This window comes from Peromyscus eremicus, chromosome 5 (assembly GCF_949786415.1).
Source record: "Peromyscus eremicus chromosome 5, PerEre_H2_v1, whole genome shotgun sequence".
In the NCBI taxonomy this organism is placed as follows: Eukaryota; Metazoa; Chordata; class Mammalia; order Rodentia; family Cricetidae; genus Peromyscus; species Peromyscus eremicus.
In genome coordinates, this window is record NC_081420.1 from 39,281,095 (window position 1) to 39,293,676 (window position 12,582).

Below are 12,582 nucleotides of genomic sequence, written 5' to 3' on the forward strand. Positions count from 1 at the left end.
CCCGCGCAGCAGAGGCAGGCAGAACCGAGTCTGTAAATAATGAGTGGGGGGAGCACGAACACGGACAGTTCTGAGTACATGCCGACGACTTTTCTCTCCGTGAACAGCCTGTGTTGCAATACCGAATTTATTCAGTGTCAACATTTCCTAAATCCGACCCTGTGACCCCCCAATAATCCACGGAAATGCACGGAGTGGACCTTAGTTGCCTCTTATGAGGTGCTGCCAGAGCGCAGCCAAAGTTTCTTTTACTTCCTAAAGCTTATGAGCAAAAGTCAGCACGGTGACCACGTGGCCTAATGGATAAGGCGTCTGACTTCGGATCAGAAGATTGAGGGTTCGAATCCCTTCGTGGTTAGTTGAGGCTTTGTTTCGTTTTGTTTTCCCTCTTCTTCCCCCTCTCTCCCTTCTTAGTTCCACAAATTAAATTCTAACATATGGTTTAAAAAAAAAAAAAAAAAAGCTGTCCCTCTCCCACCCCCCCACCCCCGCATTTTCTGGGTTTTTCGAAATTTTCTTCCTCCTGTCAAAGTGAAAAGGAAGATTGGATTTTTGGTTTTTTTTGGAAGATAGTTTTTTTTAAGGCCTTAAAGCAGTGGTTTTCCACCTTCCTAATGCTGTGACCCTTTAATAGAATTCCTCATGTGTTGACCCCCACCTATAAAATTATTTCGTTTCTACTTTATAACTGTAGTTTTGCTATTGTTATGAATCGTAATGTAAATATCTGATGTACGACCTCTGTGAAAGCGTCGTTCAACCGCCCAAAGGAGTCATGACCCACAGGTTGAGAACAGCTGCAGGGAACTGGGAGAGAGAAGGACAAGAATCAAAACTGAAGAGGCCGTCAGGTATCTAGGGCTGCCAGGTTCTCCCAGATTTAGACTGTGGGCCTCTGGGCCTCAGTTTTGCGGGGTTAAATTATCCCAAATGATCCCTGGCCCTGCTTTTTTGTTGTCTCAAAGACAGGGTTTCGAGTAGCACAGCCTGGCCTCCTATCTCTCCCAGGCATTCGGGCCTGCCGCAGCATGCCTAGCAGAAATGGGAATTCTGATCCAAGAATACAAAATCGTGCCTGAATTGTGGGAGTCCAGCTCTCCTCTTTTGAAGAGTTCTTAGGATGAGGAGACAGGGATAAGAAAATATCAGATAGAAAGAGACCTAGCCCACGAGAAGAAAAAAAAAAACACAGGACAGCTCAGGGAGGGCCTGGATCAATACCCAACAGCCTCAAAGGTTTATTCAAAAGGCTTTTTATAACATGCCAAGGGGAGGGGCAAAAGACCTCCTCTTGCAAGATCAAAGCACACCGCTCAGCCAAGTGTAGACCCTTCCAAACACCTGCTAGTCACGCCCCTGACCAAATCATCTCCTTATGCAGCCCTGCTGGGTAAAGCAAGCTCAGATTCTCTCCGACCTTGAAACTAGGAAACCTCTGTGGGCTCCCACACGGAATCAAAGTATTTCCCATGTCCTTTTCTTTCTAATGTATAGATAGCAAAGGATACAGAAAGAAAAAGCCTGTCCCACCCAGGAAGGCTGAAAAAGTAGAGCGATCTTGGACACCCAGAGACTTCAGTGGTCACCAGACACTAGAGATTTGTCACTAATTGAGAAAATGTCACATTTACGCCCTTTGATAAACACGGGAGACATGCTGCTTTAAAATGGGGGTTCAGAAAAACAAGCCCTGGAGCTCTTGAGAGGTGAACGGAAAGTGAATGGAAACCGGGGAGGGAAGGGAAGGAGGGAAGGGAGGAAACGGGGAGGGGGGAAGAGAGAGGGAGGGAGGAGGACCGCAAGGCAGACATGCCAGAATCGACTGATAGTACCAACGTAAACTAGGAACACTAGCCAATAGCTAAATGTCCTGAACACAGACCCGTCCCGTACCTCCCACACCCACTCTGTATGATGACCACTTCTTTCCCACCAAAACCACAATCCTACTTAATCGTTTTAGCTACATAAAAATGGTTAGGCTCTAAGTCGATTGATTCACCATGACGTTTTGCCTTCTTCGTCGTAATAAACCAATAAATTCCAATTTGCCTAACTGAGGATATGTTATTGGTCTTTGGAAAGAGGAATTGCTAAGAGGAAAACTGAGATCAAGTCAAATATGCAGTAAAAGGTCAGCAAACGGAAACTCAGTGGTACTCGCTTAGGGTAAACAGACACTGGGTTCCACCTGCGGCACCATAGTCTCCTCCAACCACGTGCCTTGTTCTTTACCCAAGAGAGTTGGGAACTGCAGCTCACCGAAACCTGCACATGAATATCTAGATGTTCATCCATAACTTACGAAACGTAGATCTGCTGCCAGGCTTTTGTGGGCCCTGGGCATCCTTCTCACATTCCCACAGCCAAACAATACTCCAGCGCAGCCACCTGATGGCACTAGAGAGCCACCTGAATCCTTAGCCACAACCAGCAATTTTGACCTTTTTTTCTTTCCAGTTCAGGGAATCGACCCCCGATCCCGGGCCTGGCACATGCTAAGCAAGTGCTCTTGATGTCGAAAGAAATGTTGAAGGCTCAGTCGCCTGCCTTCCAGGAAACACTTTCCTGTGATCCACTACTACACCAGACCAAGAGCCGGTGGGTTACACACCTGAACACGGTCTTCACAAGACTCAACTGTATCAGTTTTTTCCAACTTACCATCTTTTAACATTGCTGCATTTTCATTTATTTGGGGGGCATTCTGAACTAAAGGACAGTGTTCAATGTTCTTTAAAGATAAGTGGAAAAATATAAAATATTTACCGACTAGCTTTCTCGGCCTTTTCATTGCAGTTTTTCTATAGAGTTTGCATATTGTTATACAACACACACTTTGTACATTTCCTTACTATAAATTTGAATAGTCTGATAGTTTTCTATTTGGGGACAGCATTGTGTGTGTGACCAATCTCTTATTCATTCTCTTACTAATAGTTACGGTTCTAGGCAGTGCTGCAGTACACATTCCTGCAGCCAGTTAATATTTGCACATTGCAGTGACCGTCACATTTTAGAGATTGACCTAACTGGATCCATTACGGGGAGAAGAAACAATAGACGCACATACAGAAAAGCTGGGATGGGGTTGGTCATGCACTCTGATGAAGATACACCAACAGCAGGATCCAGGAAGTTTGGTGGGTTTGTTGTCTAGAGCTGAACAAGGAATCAGTTTTATCTTATTTTGTTAAGAATTCTCTATAGGGAGCAGTCTTACGCTGTAGACATCCAGGAGGAGGGAGGTGTGGTTGATAGTTTCTGCAATGTGATGGTTTTAGCTTAAGGGCAATCCTTTGTTAACACCAGTATGTGGACCAGGAGAAGGCTTTTCCATACCTGGGAGCCTCACTCAGAGAATGCTTTCCGTTCCCATGGATCTGAAGCATCGGAGTCTTTGACATGGCCTTCCACTTGTCAATGATACACATTCGCTCAGGACTTCATCTCATCCATACCACTTGCCCTGTGTCCTTTATAAACGAATCACAGAAACTGGCCCCTGAGAGCGCTTCCTCCATGTGTCCTGGTGTCATTCTTGATAGTTTGTTTTTGTTTTTTTTTGGGGGGGGGGCGGGGTTGGTTTGGTTTGGTTTGGTTTGGGTTTGGGTTTGGGTTTGGGTTTGGGTTTGGGTTTTTGAGACAGGATTTCTCTGTGTAGCCCTGACTGTCCTAGAACTCACTCTGTAGACCAGGCTGGCCTCAGACTCACAGAGATCCACCTGCCTCTGCCTCCCAAGTGCTGGGATTAAAGGTGTACTTCACCACCGCCCGGCTGATACTACATTTTTAATCTGTAACTTGCTTTTGAATAAAATCTCCTGTAGTCTAAAGAGTGAGACCTAAATAAAATAAAGTGAAATAAGCAATGTAATTTCTAGATTCAAAAGGATATATAATGTCAAGGCTGATTGGGGACTCAAGGTGATCCTCCTGCCTTAGCATTCCCAATGCTGGGATTATGAGAACTTCCGATGAAAACTAACAATGGTCTTCTGGAAAAATATCTCTAATTTATATTCCCTTCAAGAGTAAAATTCACTTTTGGGCAGGTAAATGCAAAACTATTATACTCATTTTTATTTTTAGAAATGATTTAGGATCTGAGCATTTGTCTCAGTGGTAAAGCACTTACCCATCATTGAATGAAGCTCTGAGCTTTATACTCAACAATACCAAAAGAAAACAATAAAGAAACAAATTATTCGGACATGACTTATTGTGTATATTGTACGCTATGTGCTGATACCAGCAGTGTCCACTAGTAACAGAAGACACACTTCTGGTGTGTCTCAGTGATAGATCTTCAGTGCCTGAACTAAGCCTAATACCGAGGGTCAGATATTCAGTCCTCCATTGAAAGGTGAATGGGTGTTGCTGTTGCTGAAGCTGTATTTGGGTCTCACTTTAAGAAGCCAAATGAAAACATGGAGAGCTGTAGCAAGCAATGGCCATTGAAAGTGAAAGCAGGCACAGTCAGTCACAAAGGCAGGAATGGAAAGCGGTGGGGGTGGCCGAGAGGGCCTGGGCTCTTAGGGTTTTACCTACCTTGTCCCCTCTATTCTCTAAGGCACCCCTTCTTGAATAGGTTGAAATGCCTTCCACAGGTTTACTCAGATTTGGTTTGTTCTCTCTCCCTCTCTCTTCCCTCTCTCTCCTTCTCCCCCCTCTCCCTCTCTCCCTCTCTCCTCCCTCTCTCTCTCCTTCCCCCTCTCTCCCTCTCTCCTTCCCCCTCTCTCTCCCTCTCTCCTTCCCTCTCTCTCCCTCTCTCCTTCCCCCTCTCCCTCTCTCCCTCTCTCCTTCCCCCTCTCCCTCTCTCCCTCTCTCCTTCCCCCTCTCTCCCTCTCTCCTTCCCTCTCTCTCCCTCTCTCCTCTCTCCTCTCTCCTTCTCCCTCTCTCCTTCCCCCTCTCTCTCCCTCTCTCCTCCCCCCTCTCCCTCTCTCCCTCTCTCCTTCCCCCTCTCTCCCTCTCTCCTTCCCTCTCTCTCCCTCTCTCCTCTCTCCTCTCTCCTTCTCCCTCTCTCCTTCCCCCTCTCTCTCCCTCTCTCCTCCCCCCTCTCCCTCTCTCCCTCTCTCCTTCCCCCTCTCTCCCTCTCTCCTTCCCCCTCTCTCTCCCTCTCTCTTTCCCTCTCTCTCCCTCTCTCCTCTCTCCTCTCTCCTTCTTTATGTAGCCTGGAATCCATATTTAGCCAAGAATGCTCTTGAACTTCTAACCCACCTTCTAATCCGCCCACTGGGATTACAGACAGGCACTACCGTGCCTGGCTTTTCTCTTTGATTTTTTTTAATCATGATGGAAGGCTCAGAAAGGCAAAACAGTACCCACATCTACCACCCTACTTTCTAACATACAATACACTTAGGTACAATTCACACGTGCGCACGCACAATGTCTATAAGCATTTATTTTATAAATATCTGTTGCATGTTTGATATGTGTAAAGTTTAAAAGAGAAAGAAAAAAGTCAACTTCTGTTGTGCCTCCTTTTCCCTGTAAGGTGCAGGTAGAGGCCAGGGTGTGACTGCTCAGGTGTCCCTGACATTGAACATCTCTGGGACAATGTACAGCACCCACTTTGTGAAGAATCCAGACTGCCTCCAATCAGAACAGTCACCCGCCTATACATTCATTTACAAAATCAATCTGGACAAAGTTTATAAGCTGTCTTCAAGCCACATATACTGTACATAAGACAATATATTCGCTGCCTTGAAAGACTTCAGCCCTGCAGGTGATGGGTCTGAAACAACTCTACCTCAATGTCCTTATCTGTAAAAGAGACAAAGGACAAAGAAAAGAAATTTTTCAGAGACCGTCTTTATTAGTGGCCCCATCAATTTTGTGTTTCTGCTATGGGTGGGCAATCTTTTGCTGGGAAAGCAGGTAAGTGGTGTTTTTCCTGGGACGCTGTGCTAAAATTAAGATGTAAGTGTAAGCAGATGGAAGGGAGGGACAGACTGCTATGCCTGGGACGGTCTTTCTGTCGGAGGAAAGTCAAGGCGAAGGCTACCACTGATCACAATCTCACAAGGTTTTTTTGCCAAAGGAGAGCAAAAACTACCAGTATAAGGAACGTCATGCCCAGAAACAGGAAGGGAAACCGCTTCTAAAAGTCAAAGTCGGTCAGGAACCAGTGAAAGGGCAGGGCAGGGAAGGAGTGGATATGGGTGAGGCAACTTGGTAAAAACATGCCTGAAGTCTGAAAAATGCAAATGTGAGCAAAGAGAAGCATACGTGAAGACAACGGAAGAAGAGAGCGCGTGGACCACGCGGTTCAGGATGTGTTCTTCACCACCGCGGTGCTAAAACCTCAAACCCACCCAACAGCGGGAGAGCTGAACGACGAGGATGGGATTCGAACCCACGCGTGCAGAGCACAATGGATTAGCAGTCCATCGCCTTAACCACTCGGCCACCTCGTCATCCCTGTTGGGATGTATTGATAGATAGGATGTTGTGTCTCCTTTGACTTGGTTTTTGTGGGGAAAGAGAGTTGGCGTTTTCTTTGGGTTTGGGTTTTTTTGGGGGGGTATCCATTAGTTTTATTTGGCTTTTTAGTTAGACTGTTTCTTGCAATCCCTGTCACGTCATCGCATATGTCATTAAAGAAACCAAAGCCTTTGCTGTCTGTAAATGGCTTTCTTAGTTTGATTTTTAAAAAATAAATAAATAAATAAAATAAAAGCAAAAATAAACTGCTGGGAAGAAGTGGATCTAAGTGAAACCACAGCAGGAGAAATTAATAAGGAAGACTCTCGTTTTAAAACTCAAACTGGATTTTTTCATTTCTATGTGGTCACGTATATCAATGCTATGATCATTTGGATTATGATGCATCCCTCCTTGATCCCAAGTAGGCATCTAATATAAATAAATGCCTATCATATGACATAATACTTGACTCCGAGGAGCCCAGGTAGGATATGAGTGAAGAACTGGGGTACTCAGCTAAGTCATGATTGGTTCTTAGCGTCAGACGTCAGACTATAGACCTTGAGACACAGAATTGCAAGGCTATCTGAGGGGAGTTCGTTTTGTTCATTTTATAGAGGAAAATGTGACAAAGCTGGTCATTTGGTATTGCCATTTGATACATTTCTTATTGTTATTTATTTCTACACTAAACCAAACCAAGCAAAGATCATCAGGGGCACATTTGCAGTCAGATGAATTGGATTTGTTGCTCTGCGGGTAGGAAGAACATGTATCATGAGAAACCTTGGAAGACTCAGCAACATGCTGGAGTAAAGGGCTTTGTAGCATTTGTGTGGGGAATTCGTGACTGGAGGAAGGTGCAAGCAAGGTGCCTCATTCTACATTGATACTACCAGGTAAAGTGTTCAGATATCTAATCACTACAATGTTGTAACTGATACACTAAGAAATTGTTTCATTTTTTAAAATGATGTTTGTGTAACCAATACATTTGCTGTAGAAGGTAAGAGTGGAAAGGAAAGGATGTGAAACGTGATGATCTCTCTTTACTAGTTGTCAGGAGATATTCAGTGACTGTTTGATCATCAATACTTAGTTAGGATATGAAAAGTTTTGCTGTTGTTTGGTCAAGTTTCTACCTCATTTCAGCGAAGCAGAAACATCAGTATGGAGACGCTGTGAAGTCACAGAGGTTCAGAAGACAAACCTTAGGGCCCAACTGTGAGTGTCAGGCTAGCCCCTGAGATCCAGGACCAGTAAACAGTCACACCTGTCTCTGGATACCAGAGAATATGTGTCTCTTTTTTCATCTATACCTGAACTCATTATTCTATTTTTTTTAAGTGTGTATTTTAACATGACCTAGTGCAGAATAAATAGAGATGGGGCTAGTGCTTCCTTTACCCAGAAGAAAGAGCAAGGAACTAGAATTTGTTCCTGAGTAGAGGAAGTGTACATCTGAGGGTGTATCTTCCTATGCATACCAGGTATACTCCTGATTTGGGCGAAAATTAAAAGCAAGGACACCAAAACAGACAGAGCCACTGAGGCTTAAAGTCCAGGTGCTAGAGACATTATATCCTGAATCCCTTGAGTTGGATAATTACTGAAAGACTGGCATGCACCTTTAACAGACAGTTAATCTTCTAAACGATGCCAGCCCATGAGCATCGGTGCCTGGATGGTGTCGCAAACAAGAGAAGCCCTAAGATGCACGCAACTGTACCACTGTGAAGCCCAAACCTTTCCAAGACAGAGGCCGTGCTAAGTGCCAGTTTTACTTTAAATAGCCTCGAAGAAAAGGAGAAACTGAAATTTAAAAAATGGAAGTACTTGCATCTAGCTGTGTACATCCTGAAGGTGAACTAATGGATGATTCAGGAGACTGGGGATGTGGGGCAGAGGAAGGAGAACTATGACATGGACAGGACACATTTCAGAGTCTAGCATAACAGCCACTATACCATATAATTCGTGAGAAGCTTGTTGCTACCATTTCTTTTTGCATTCGAAAATATATTTTGAAGAGGTTCCAAAGAAAAGATCTCAGGGAGAATATATAAGACACTTGAACAATTAGCTCGCTAACAACACATACACTTTGCATAGGCCAGAAATGAATGTAAGGAAGGGTGATTCACCCACTGGAAGAAGATTCACACACTGGTGGAAGAAACGCAAAACACAAAGGTCCCACCGAGATTTGAACTCGGATCGCTGGATTCAAAGTCCAGAGTGCTAACCATTACACCATGGGGCCACATGCGGAGTAGTTCTTCCTTAATAAACTACCTAAAGTATGAGTAAATACATTTGCGTTTCAATTAAGAGGTAAATTGTATTCTTCATTCATAACAAGTTTACCTCAGACAGAAAATGCACTGAATGACTCATGTGCTCTGTTCTGTAAGAACCAAGTTCACGTACAAAATCTACAGAAGTTCAAACAATATTGAGTCACTCATTTACATAGGAATTCAGCCCGCTCCAAGATAAACAAGACCTAATCTTCGCGTTTGCACAAAAGTTTGCCAGATTAGGTTAACTCTACTTTCCAACAAAAAAAGGAGACAATGGAGACACATGGACCCTTGGTTTAGAAGGAAAGAATCTTATTTTGCAGTCTGGGCAAAAGATGAGCTGAGAAAAATGTTCAAGATACTTTAACTTCTGGAGGGGGCGCGGTTCTGAATTTGCTCTGAATGTCGGCAGTAAATTGTGACGGAGGAGCGCCAAAAGTTACCTGAGGTCCCACCGAGATTTGAACTCGGATCGCTGGATTCAAAGTCCAGAGTGCTAACCATTACACCATGGGGCCCACAATGAGTGAAGCCCTTGGCAAAACTTAGACCGAGAGTGTGGAGACTGATTTCCTGTACCTTGGTCTGGATTACAGCGTGATTCTGCACCGCTGGAGAAAAATTTGGGTACAGCGGCTCCTTGCAAAATGAGAATTGTGTGTTTACCTGACCTGACATTTGCTAGACTAAAATTTACAGGAAAAAGTACCAACACTTATAAATCTCTTGGCAGGCGTATGGAAAATGCAAAAGAAAAGGAGCTAAATATGAGGAGAATTTACTTGTAATTTGAGAGATAACATGAATTGCTTTACCTATTTAAATATTTTTACTTCTTTGTCTTTATCCGCATTTCACAATGGATCGATTGCTTATGTAATATTAATAATATATTTTATTATGTTTATTTTTCTCTACGACAGCAATATCTGTATGCGCTAGGAAGCCTGGGCGTTTTAAATAGCAACAGAATTTTTTTTTTTTAATAGAATTTAGCCAAAAACAGTTTTGAAAATTGCCTGGTATTTTGGCTCAGAACTTTGTCCTCTGAAACAATCTAGAGGCAGGCCAAACTGGAAATATGTTTGAAATACTGATTTCAAAACAATAAATACACTCTGGAGTGGAATCACATTGTGCTGCATGTGCCCAAGGTCTTGGACGATCAAGTGGGTGAGCACAGGCGAGGTTTTGGAGTTCTGAGGTCAAATTGGTTTCGGTATCAAACCAGTAGTAGCTTGCGTCTTGTTAAATTCAAAAGAAGAAAATGGAATTGGAATAAAATGCTGTCCACAACCAAAGAAAGCTGGGTCAGTTTCAGTGTTGATGATACACTTGGCAGGGACAGATTTTTATTACCTACCGAAAAAAGGCTACTACGTAGTCGGCAGGATTCGAACCTGCGCGGGGATAACCCAATGGATTTCAAGTCCATCGCCTTAACCACTCGGCCACGACTACAAGAGTGAACACAGACTTAGGATATATTCCCATGAGAAGTAATTCTCTTGCATTCTTTTGAAACAATGTTTCTACCTTGTAGTAACAGAGCTAGACGATTTCTCATGCTAAAATAGACTGAGATTGAAGACTGGCAGACAGGAATTGTAGCCTTCTGATGTGGGGCGTCCTCAGGACCTCGCAGAGGCTCAGGACAAAGTGACAACGAATCTAGGAAGCTGAATGGCATACTCTACCAGAACCTGAATACAGGATGTAGTTATTTACAACACCTACCTTTGTGATTCTTTGATCTCAAGTTCGGTACTCAAAAATCTACTCTAAGAGTCTGACACACATTGTTATAGCTTCTCCCTGAAACCTGGCATCCTTTCAAAAGTCTAGCAGAGGATGGTTTCGATCCATCGACCTCTGGGTTATGGGCCCAGCACGCTTCCGCTGCGCCACTCTGCTCACACTGAAAACGCTCTGCCTGCTAGTCTTTAGTAGTTTCTTTTTCTAACCATTTGGTGACTGTCGAGCAGGATAGGAAACGTTACGTTCCTTAATATCGCTCAACGACTGCTCTACCCAAAGCCAAATTCACCGGTTTAGGATTCTTCCCGCTGAAAATCAGTCAGCTGAAGCTGGAGCTCCGGAGCTCGTTAACAATTGTTTCCTGTTAGAAAAGCAAAGGCACACTAAATGTCAAAATTTTAAATAGGAAGCTTTCAAAAGCTTTGAGCTCGATATACTCCTCAAGTTCAGGACACACAATGTTTTTTTTTTTGTTTTGTTTTGTTTTGTTTTGTTTTTCCGTGACTTCATAAAAGAGGAGGAATTTTCAAAAGTTAACAGTGCATTGGCCGGGAATCGAACCCGGGCCTCCCGCGTGGCAGGCGAGAATTCTACCACTGAACCACCAATGCTACTCTGCTGTGTCTCTTAATTCTTTCTCCTTATGTGTTTATTGTTGTACCGTTTCCTCCATTTCGGTCAGATTAATTTTTAAAAGATTATTTAAAAATAGAGACTATTTCAAAAATGTTAAAGATTTTTTATTACATGAAAGAAACACTCTGAAAGCCTGTATAAAATGAAATGAAAGTCGGCAGGCTGGTCCATCTGGTCTTCTTCAGAACAGAGTTGCAGAGTCTTTCAAGGGTGGAAGGGTATTTTTGGTAGCCGTAAATTGGCTGCTTTGGGAGGGAGAAACGGCAAAAAGAAAAAGCAAGAAGGCGAAACAGCAAACTAAAGGTTCTTTCTTACTGGTTTTCTGAAAAGGAAGAGCTGGAGCTGTAACCAAGTTTCTCTAAGTCCTACAAGTAGGATACGAGCTGGAGAGTAAGAGAAACCTCTCAGATTTTGATCAAATTACCTTAACTTGTTCTTAATTACTTATCTCTAACAACTGGAATAAAGAGCTGGCTTCAAAGGGAGTTTAAATGGTACTCATTAAAAACAGTTTAAAATAAAACATTTTTAAAGAAAAAATAAAAACATTTAATTACACCTGCGATCCCAGCACTGAGGAGGCAGAGGCAGACAAACCTCTGTGAATTCCATCCCATACTCCGCCCCCCAGACCCCTGAGCCCTCGACTCTGCCCCACCCGGGGTTAACATAGCAATTCAGACTGGCCAGAGCTACATAATGAGAACCTGTCTAGGAAAAAAAAAGAAGAGTTGGGGGAGGGAGGGACGGAGGGACGGAGGGACCGAGGGAGGGAGGGTCAGTTAGTTTATGTGAGTCAGTTATTGAGCACGGACTCACCTGGAGGGAGGATCTCTCGTAGGACGAAGGATGTTGAGTAGCTGTGGTCATCGGAAGGAATTCATGGACTGAAAATTTTCTCTTCAATAGAAGCCTGTTACTGGACATGTTGGACAAAATATTTTATAACCACCCCAAAGGCTGCGTGCAAAGCAGTCATTCAACGTCTTCACCGAGACTCTGATGGGTATTTCAGGGGAGACCTGAAATAAACAAACGCTTATTTGCAACAGCTTGGTTCCTGAGCACATATCTGGAGAATGGAATGCTAAGTTGATGGAAGTGGGGGAAATAAACTCATGCTAATGAGGAGAGTAAACCACTGGGATAGTTTCTGTTTTCCCCCACCGAGATATTTTCAACCCTCACATTCAATACTAACTCCCACAAAAATGTAGAAAAAAATTACTTTAAAAAATTAAATGTATGGGAAAACCAGTAGCTAGGTAATCTTATAGCTGTCTTACAATGAAGTTAAAATACTTGTAACTGGATGTGTTGGGGCAATCCCGTAATGGAATCACCTGGAAGGTGAAGGCAGCAGATCAGGAGTTCAAGGTCATTCTTCGCTATCAAGAGCCCCCAGTTCAAAACCGGCCTACACTGTGTATACAGACCCCCGCATCAAGCC

General features: G+C 43.5%; 7 non-coding genes across 7 annotated transcripts; 1 reads left to right on the plus strand and 6 right to left on the minus strand.

Moving 5' to 3' along the window:
- Positions 1 to 285: 285 nt before the first annotated feature.
- Positions 286 to 358, plus strand: Trnar-ucg (transfer RNA arginine (anticodon UCG)). Its single transcript has one exon. It is a non-coding gene; the product is annotated as a tRNA-Arg (tRNA).
- Positions 359 to 6,343: 5,985 nt separating this feature from the next.
- On the minus strand, positions 6,344 to 6,425 carry Trnas-gcu (transfer RNA serine (anticodon GCU)). Its single transcript has one exon. It is a non-coding gene; the product is annotated as a tRNA-Ser (tRNA).
- Positions 6,426 to 8,626: 2,201 nt separating this feature from the next.
- Positions 8,627 to 8,698, minus strand: Trnaq-uug (transfer RNA glutamine (anticodon UUG)). The gene has a single exon. It is a non-coding gene; the product is annotated as a tRNA-Gln (tRNA).
- A 486-nt stretch (positions 8,699 to 9,184) lies between these two features.
- Positions 9,185 to 9,256, minus strand: Trnaq-uug (transfer RNA glutamine (anticodon UUG)). Its single transcript has one exon. It is a non-coding gene; the product is annotated as a tRNA-Gln (tRNA).
- An 861-nt stretch (positions 9,257 to 10,117) lies between these two features.
- Positions 10,118 to 10,199, minus strand: Trnas-uga (transfer RNA serine (anticodon UGA)). Its single transcript has one exon. It is a non-coding gene; the product is annotated as a tRNA-Ser (tRNA).
- A 381-nt stretch (positions 10,200 to 10,580) lies between these two features.
- On the minus strand, positions 10,581 to 10,652 carry Trnam-cau (transfer RNA methionine (anticodon CAU)). The gene has a single exon. It is a non-coding gene; the product is annotated as a tRNA-Met (tRNA).
- Positions 10,653 to 11,036: 384 nt separating this feature from the next.
- On the minus strand, positions 11,037 to 11,107 carry Trnag-gcc (transfer RNA glycine (anticodon GCC)). The gene has a single exon. It is a non-coding gene; the product is annotated as a tRNA-Gly (tRNA).
- Between the last annotated feature and the right edge of the window lie 1,475 nt (positions 11,108 to 12,582).